Source organism: Macrotis lagotis, chromosome 3 (assembly GCF_037893015.1).
Source record: "Macrotis lagotis isolate mMagLag1 chromosome 3, bilby.v1.9.chrom.fasta, whole genome shotgun sequence".
Taxonomy (NCBI): Eukaryota; Metazoa; Chordata; class Mammalia; order Peramelemorphia; family Peramelidae; genus Macrotis; species Macrotis lagotis.
The window spans coordinates 193,658,439-193,667,224 of NC_133660.1; positions in this window are offsets into that span (position 1 = coordinate 193,658,439).

Consider the following 8,786-nt stretch of genomic DNA (forward strand, 5'->3'; position numbering starts at 1 on the left):
ACCCCATTGCTTTATATATATATATATATATATGCATATATATATATACATACATATATAAATATATATACATATATATAAAATGCACACACACACACACACAAGTAGCAAATATTCATGGCCCTGCATATTAGAATATCCATGCAAATTTGAGATCTGGATTTCTGGCCTAATTTTATTTGCTCTTTATAGCCCATTCACAACCTGTTTCATAATACATTACCCTATTCCCTTACTCTATGAGCCAGTCTACCTGGCCTTCACTTTGCCTCCTTGTTGTTTTTCTATCGCCTGTTTCAATGCACTCCCTCCTCATCTCTGCCTCATAGGCACCTTGTCTTCTCTCAAGACATGATCTAGCACCACATGAAGCTTTTCTTTGCTTGCTAGTACCCTCTTTCCCTATCTTATATTTAATTACTTTCAATTCGTATGTGTTGTCTGCTCCAATAAAATATAAACTGCTTGAGAACAGACATAATTTGCTTCTTTGTACTTGCATATCCAATGCCTATCACAGTGGCTGGCACATAGTTGGAACTTAATACTTGCTTATTTGTTGCTTGTTTGTTTGTTTGAATATTTACCAAGTATGTGTGTGCCTCTTGTTTATATTATGGACAGGACTGGTGATACCTGTGGATCCTTTCTCATGATAATGCTTTTTAAAATTCATAATGAAGGAAACACTAAATTTCATTTATCAGTTAGTGAAAATAAAGACATAATAATTTTTCCCATCCAAATTCCTAGATATCCTAAAATTTATGAATTCCGTTGGGTTTAGATTAAAATTTCTGGTCTAGAGTCTTCAAAATTAGGAATAGATACCATTTTCACGCCTAATTTTATGAGATCTCAGATTGATTTCTCTGGTCTAGTGTGGTATTTATGTTTTGATATTATTTCAGGGACTACTAATCAGGAAAGAGATGGAAAAATACATTCTTGTCTAAACTGGAAAAGATGAATTATTACTTAATTTTTATTGATTTACTATCAAAGCTCTGGATTTCCAGTATTATTCGAAAAAGCCTTCCTTGTTCAGGTTGTCACAGCTAAAAGTATTTTATATGACCACAACATTGATTACTGTACTATTTGCCTCCACAATGGAAGAAAGAATCGGCATTGGTATATTATATAATTTTAATTAACTGAGTATTTTGGTGGTAGTGGTATTTTTTCCTCTTCTTCATGGTCAGTAATCCGATTAACTTGAATGTGGAAATCTAATTGGTGAGAAAGACAGTCCCAGATTCAGTCTGGAGGGAAGATTAAGAATTGCCTCCGCCTGTTGGTGATAGAACAAGTACCACGTTCACCAATTCTTGGGTCCTCCTGTCCCTCCTCCAATCCCTCCTAGAGTTTGTATGTATGTCAGTATATGGGAGAGGGGACTTCTGAACACTGAGAACTGTCTTACAGTTCTACTTGGGAATTGAAATCTAGCTCAAACTAAAGCCACTTTATTTGGGGGTCATGCTGGGTGCAATGGCACATTGACAGTGGGTAGTCAAAAGTGTATGGCCCATGGCAGCAGGAAGTGTGTCCACTAACCCTAGTGCTCTCCACTACTATTTGTCTTTTTTGGTGACTTCATCTCTGCATTCAGGCTTGATTCCATGCTGTATCAGCTCTTCTGAAAGACCAAGGACATGAAAATACTTAAATAAACAATCTTGACTTGGCACACTGAAGGCTTTTTTCCCCTCTGAGCCAGGAGATGGACTTGACTTCTTTTCAATCATTTGCCCCCGGGCCAGCCCTGCATTTAAAAACTCCTAGTTGCTGTGCTCTGGGTTTCTCTAAGCAGTAGGTAACTTTGCAGCTGGTAGACCATAATTTGACTTGAAGATTTATACCTGCATTAAATCAGTAGGGGAGTCTTTCTGTGTGCTTCAGAGTGCAATGTTTTCATTGTCCCTTAGCAGTATTTGATTAACCTACAGTAAAATCACATTTCTCACAAAATCCTAAATATGGATGTGTTGTTCATCAGGCTGACACAGAAATACAGTACAGCCAGGGCAATATGCAAATAGTGTCAAAAAGAACAATAAAATGATTATTTCTTTGTGATGTGACCTGTTATCCCTCAAGGGAAATTTTTTTCCCCCAGTTTGCTTAGAGCAGAAAAATTTTTTAAAAATTAGAGTTGATAGCTATTTCAAATCTCTCCCCTAGGAAATTAAAGCTGAATTATAGGGCATTTTTTTATGAAACCAAAGAGTTCAGTATAAACTAATAATCCCAAATAATAATATGAAGTCCTGAGTAATCTAAAATCGCTTTTGAGGAGAATTTGGAGACTTTCTCCAGGCATCCTTGTGTTAATTCCTGCATTCATCCTGCTGTTCTGCTAGTGTTTCAATTCTGAAGAGGATCCCACATTTATCCTTTGCTTCCAAGTCCTTGAGCTATCTTTGTTTGTTTGACCATTGACTTTGGATGTATCCTTAAAGATTCACTTCATTCTGTCTCTGCTTTTAGTGGCCTGTAAAATGGTAATAATATCTTCCCTGAGCTACTTTATAGGGACTTCACATAACATTGCAGATTGGTTCAGGAAATATTATCAACCAGTAGATTATTCACAAGTCTTTTCCACCCTTAGAAGTGATACAAAGATGAAGCTTCCAGACAGTGGGCATCACTTTTCCTAAAGATGTAAGGTAGTATTCTTTGCCATTGTATTGTATTTTTTAAAATTAAAATGATTTATTTAAAAAAACCAAACAATTTAATTTCTTTCAGGCCAAGTCTCATTTCTTTCAGGCACTTGGCCTGTGGGGAGGTGTTAATTAGTTGGATTATATATAACATCTGTTAAGATCTTTGAGAAACTCCAAGGATCACATAAGTAAATTTAAAGCATGACTCTAAAAATAAAAAATGAAGATAATGTGTAAGACTAAGCTTCAAATAACCTTTTCTATTGAGTCAAATCCTATGATGTGGCAGACACCTTCCACCTCTGCCCCCAGCCAGCTACTTCCTGGAGAGCTTAGCTGTTACACAGCCTCTGAGATGTCACTTTTCTCTCTATCTCTAGAATCTATGTGCCGCCCCAATATTTGTCTTGTGGGATGGCAGGTAGTTAAATAATAGGGTGTTGCCTGGGTTGGATGAAAGTTCCTGGATATGCCTAGCAAGAGCTTAAAAGTTTTGATCTCATTCCATCCCAGGAAAGACCATATAAGTTCTCATTTGTTCTTAGAATCAAAGCTATTTCTTGATTCTAGTGATATTTTATACTAATAACACTTTAGAGTCCTAATATGTATTTCTTTGGACATACAGAAGTGCCTGGCCTTCCCTAGTGCTGAGCTCTGAGACAGCATAGAGGAGGAAAGTGAAATTTAAAAAGTAAAAAATCTAAATTCATCAAATGACTTGCTTCTGGCAATGATTAGCCAGGGTATGCATTTGCTGTCTAGCACTTTAGCCAATGGCCTCAATGCTCATTATTCTTCCACTCTGTCCCAGGGACTGGGATTATTACTAAATTATTACTAAATACTTATCTGCTAATGGGTATAGAGAACAAGATGCCAACTCATTAAAAATGTTGAGCTTCCTATTGTTTAGGCTTTCGTAGTATGTGAAATTAAACTTTTCATTCTTTTGAAGAAAACACTTGACATTCCCTATTATTTCCAAGTAAATATAATGGTAAGTGGACCATAAGCTTCTGGATAGCAGGGACCCCAGTTTCATGAATTTGTAACTCCCACTGTACTCAACTGAATCTCTGATTTCATTATGTTGGGAGCTTTGAGTTCAGTGCAGATCATGATTTGTACATGTCTGATTATCCTAAAATACTACTATTATTAATAATAGCTTTCATTTATATAACATATTGTTTTACAAAGCACTTTACAAACATTATTTTATTTTTATCCTCACAATGACCCTGTGAGAAAAGTGCTATAATTATCTCCATTTTATAGATGAGGAAACTGGGAAGCCAGAACTTGTGTGACCTGCCTAGAGTCACACAGTGATCCTTAGTAAATGTCTCACTAAGGTCTTCCTGACTGCCAAGTCCAACACTATTCACCAATTCCCCCCCCCCCCGCCCCGCCCCGCCCCGCCCCGCAGCTGCCTCTATCCCTATTTCTGCATAAGTATACTTCATGGGAGCCATCCAATGTGGTGGAGGTCTCCCTTGCTTTCTTTTGACATATTTCATTATTCCCCTGATTAGAGGAGCACTCTAGCTTTCCATCTGTCATCTCTTGCTATCACCATATGATCCATCTGTGCTCTCTTCCTATCATTTAATTGTGATGATGTCTTTGGAATTCCTTGTTGGTTGTATGTTGCAGCCTGCTCACTTTTATCATGTACCACTCCATCACGCTCTATGTGATATTCATATCTAATGGCAATTTTGAATCTTACTGCCATATAAAAACACTGATAAAATATTAGAATTGAAAAAAATAGGTCTTTCATTTCATAGGAAACTCAGTGTCAATAAAAGAGATTTGCAATTTCCTGGAATAAATCCAACCCACTTTTTTCTTCAACTCTCAGCCCAGTGTCCTCTTGTATTATCTACTTGGACAAGCTTTATAGTGTGTCTATTCAAATCCAAGTAGAAATCTGGACAGTACACATTCTTCATCCATTTGGTATTTCCTGGATAGATGAACAGGTCAAATTTCTTTGATCTCTTCCAGGAAGCACTGTAATATCTTGGGATATACTACAACCAGAATAATGTAACTCTTAAACAGGAGTACTTGGAGGATGTCACCATCCACAGAGAATTTCTCCCTAAACTAGTTTCTTCAGTTGATGTGTTTGGTGATCACACATCTCTCCTGATGTTTATTTTCAGAGGACCATTGTATGTTTTTTTTCTATTGTTGCAACTTCCAAGGAATTCTGAATGATCTTAATATGTGGATAGGAAATACCTTGCTACAAAGCTCATGCAAGGTATCATTTTGTTCTACAGAACCAATTTTTTTTCATTATCAATGAGCAAGCCCATTATTAAGGATACTTTGTAAAAGAGAGCCTATTTGTACCATATTATTGTCCTCATTGAAAATAACCTTGATTTGGGGGCAGCTAGGTGGCACAGTGGATAGAGCACTGGCCCTGGAGTCAGGAGTACCTGAGTTCAAATCCAACCTCAGACACTTAATAATTGCCTAGCTATGTGGCCTTGGGCAAGCCACTTAACCCCACTGCCTTGCAAAATCTAAAAAAAAAAAAATAACCTTGATTCATATAAAGATGGAAAAAAACAGTCATATCAGTGAGTAGTTCTGATGCTCTCATGGGCAACTATTTTTTTCTTTCCAGAATTAACAAGACCCGAGGTTTTTTCCCCCTATACTTTTTGGTGTATGAAGGAAGGGAAATTATCAAAAGTGTAGAAAAAATAAAATTGTATTGTGCTTCTTTGTTTATTGTGGAAATAAAATCAATTACCACTTATTATGAATGGTAAACACTGAGAATACAAAGAAAGACAAAAAAAAATACAAAAAGAATACCTGCCTTCAAGGCACTTACCTACTAAAGGAAAGAAAACTGGTAAATAAATAAGTATATGCAAGATACAACAAAAGTATGACCTTAAATACGAAAGCCCAAGAGGCTAGGGGGAACTGGGAAAGCCTTTTGAAGAAACTCACATCTAAGATGAGTCTTAAAGGTAATCATGGATCTCAAGAGTTTGGGGTGAGGAGGGAGAGCATTTCAGGCATAAGAAACTAATTGTGCACAGCACTGAGAAGGGCAATAGACTATTGGGTTTATGAGGAACAGCAAGTGTGCTGATATCACTGGATCACTTTGGAGAGATTGAAGTAGGAAGACCAATTAGATGGTTATTTTAATAGGTGACAAGGGACTGAATTAGGATGATTGCTATATGAATGGAGATGAGCTGTATATGAGAAAAGTTGTGAAGGTAAAAATGACAATATTTGGCAACAGAGTGAATATCTGGGGGAGAGTAAAATTGAGGAAACTGAAGTTGCAAACTCAGAGATTGGGAGGATGGTAGTGCCCTTAGGCAAAGAGGGAGTGGGAGAGGCTGGAGTGAGAAAGAGAGAGAGGGAAGGGAGGGGTAATGAGATTTGTTTGGGACATTAAATTTGGTTTGTTTCTAATATACTGTTTGAAATATCTAGTAATTAAGAGTGAGTTTAGAGGTCAGAAGAGAGGTTAGGACTGGATACTTATTCCCATGGACATATTTGAAAATCATCTGCATAGAGAACCTATGAGAGCTGAAAAGATCATCAAGGGAGTTATTTAGAGAGACAAGAAAAGACACAGGAGAGTGGTTGATACCTTCAATGAGTGACCATGGCAAAGATGAAGATATGCAAAGGTGGAAAAGGTGAGGTCAGAGGGGTAAGAGGAGCACCAAAGTAGAGCAGTGTTATGAAAACCTAGAGAGGAAAGAACATCCAGTAGGAGAAGGTGATCAACAATGACATATTTACATACATATATATTATACATGTATTTGTACACATATATGTATGTATGTATAACCAAGAGGTTAAGAAGTATGAAAATTTAGAAAATACCATTAGACTAGGCAGTCAAGGAATCATTATTCATTTTGAAGAGGGTAGTTTCAGGTCATTTCAGGTAGATGGCCAGATTTTGGTGAAGCCAGAAAAGGAATGGAAGCATCATGTATAGACAACTTTTTCAAATAGATTAACAAAAAAGAGAAGGACATATAGCATGATAATTGGCAGGGAGGGAGAGACTGAAGATTAAGGGAGAGAATAGGTTTGATAGAGTGGGGGTGATGTGCTAGAGAATATGTGAGAGGACGAGTTCAAGGATACATATAGAAGTGTTCCTTTTGAAAAAAAAAAGGGCTAGCTCTTCATTAGATCCTGGAATGGAGGAGGAGATAAAGGGGATGATGTCAGAGAGATCTGTGATGAGAAGAAAGTGATAAAAGGAAGCTCTTAGTGAATCCCTTTTTTTCAGTGAAGTATGAGGAGAGGTCCTTAACTGTGAGATAGAAGTGCCATGGGAAGCTTAAGAAGAGATGAGAGGTTTGGAACTCATCTGTGCTAAGTAGGAGATAGAATTAATTGAAGAAAATATCTTGATTCTATGAAGGACCAGTTGAGATTAGATAATATAAATTGGTAGAGGACCCAATCAATTCTTATCTCTCTATAGTATACTCTGTCCATTCTCTATACTATACTATATTCATTTAGCAACACATGACTAGGAGTGAGGGAGTCAGTTGGAGACACTATATCAAAGTTTGGGCTTAGCAAGGCATGATTGGAGATAAGGTTAAGAGGAAAGGGATTTAAGAGTAGGGAATAGTGTAGAATAGAGTTGATTAGAAAAGAGACCAAGATTGGGAAGGAGGGATAATATAGCTAGAGCAGGACTGATGGTATTGAAGATTGAGTGTACTGAGAGCTGGAAAGACTGGACTTTCTTGTAAGGATGAATGAAGAATGGGATTAGGTCAATTGGTATTTTTTAGTAGCTATTGGAGGAGAGTGGTTCTAAAATTGAATTTGTGAGAAAAGACAATAATCACAGTCTCACCTTTGTATTATGGAATAAAAGCTGACTTTAAAATCCTAGTTAGAGCTCCTTCTAGATAGCCATGAAAAACTCTGGGCCTTGGTATTCCTAAGCAAGGAGCACCCATTTTCCTTACCACAGAACAAAACTGTAGTTAGATACTGAAAAGATTAGTGGGGACCCCATGATACTATGGGCAAAAAGAGGCTTTCACACAGCTGCAGTGGAGAACCCTTGCTTCAACTATACCACTTGCCAATTGTATGACCTTGGGCAAATAACTTTTCTGTATCTTAGCTTTTCCATATGTAAAACTATGACTTTATTGCTCACTTGGCATTTATTAATATTTTCTATTACTCTCAATGAGACAGGTTAGGACAGGAGCCAAGATGCCCCAGTATAGTTCAAGAGACTTTATAAAATGTTACCCTAAAGCAGAGTTTCCATATCATGCACCTGAGGATGCTACTAGCCAACAGAGAACCTTATTCAAACTCCACAGTTCTGGGGAGATGACTACAATGACCATGGTCATATAACCATTCCCCATCTTTGTAAACAGTCATCTGTATTGCTGGAAAGTCTCTGGGAAGGCTTCTCAATCTGCTTCATGGCAAATAAACTACCTGTGGTTGAAGATGTTTTTCTTCTGCCTAGACTTTAGTTATTTCCTCAGCATGGGAGGACTGAGCTGCATAGCCTCAATGTAAATCACTTTGCTGAAATGAAGGTAAAAGATTGAGGAAAAATACCAAATTGTGCCAAGTTGACATAACCCTGAGAGCTGAGGTTCCACAAAAGGTATTTTCTGCTGAACCATTTAAGGAAAAAAAAGATAGTGTGATGGTGGTGGTAGTAGTGGGAAGTCTACCACATAGCTATTGTTTCTGTCAGAAACCCTCAGGTTCTTTCACTCCCAGAATGACTTTTAGTTATTTTACTTAGTTATTTTTTTAACTATGTAAAGGATGTCATTCTTTGCCTCCATTCTTTTTTACCTAGCCTTAATCACTGAATGGATCTTAGTTAAATTGAGACTTGTTAAAGATCTTAGCTTAAAAAGGTCAAGTATCAGGGCCATTTCCAGTCATCCCAATCTGTATCTGGCCATATACCCATATGTCTCTGGGAGAAAAAGTGAGGCTAGTGCCTGCCCAACCCACCACCCCCTTCCCCTAAAATCCAATTCACTTGCATGTTGTACCATCATCTCTCTGATGTCATGGTACTCTTCT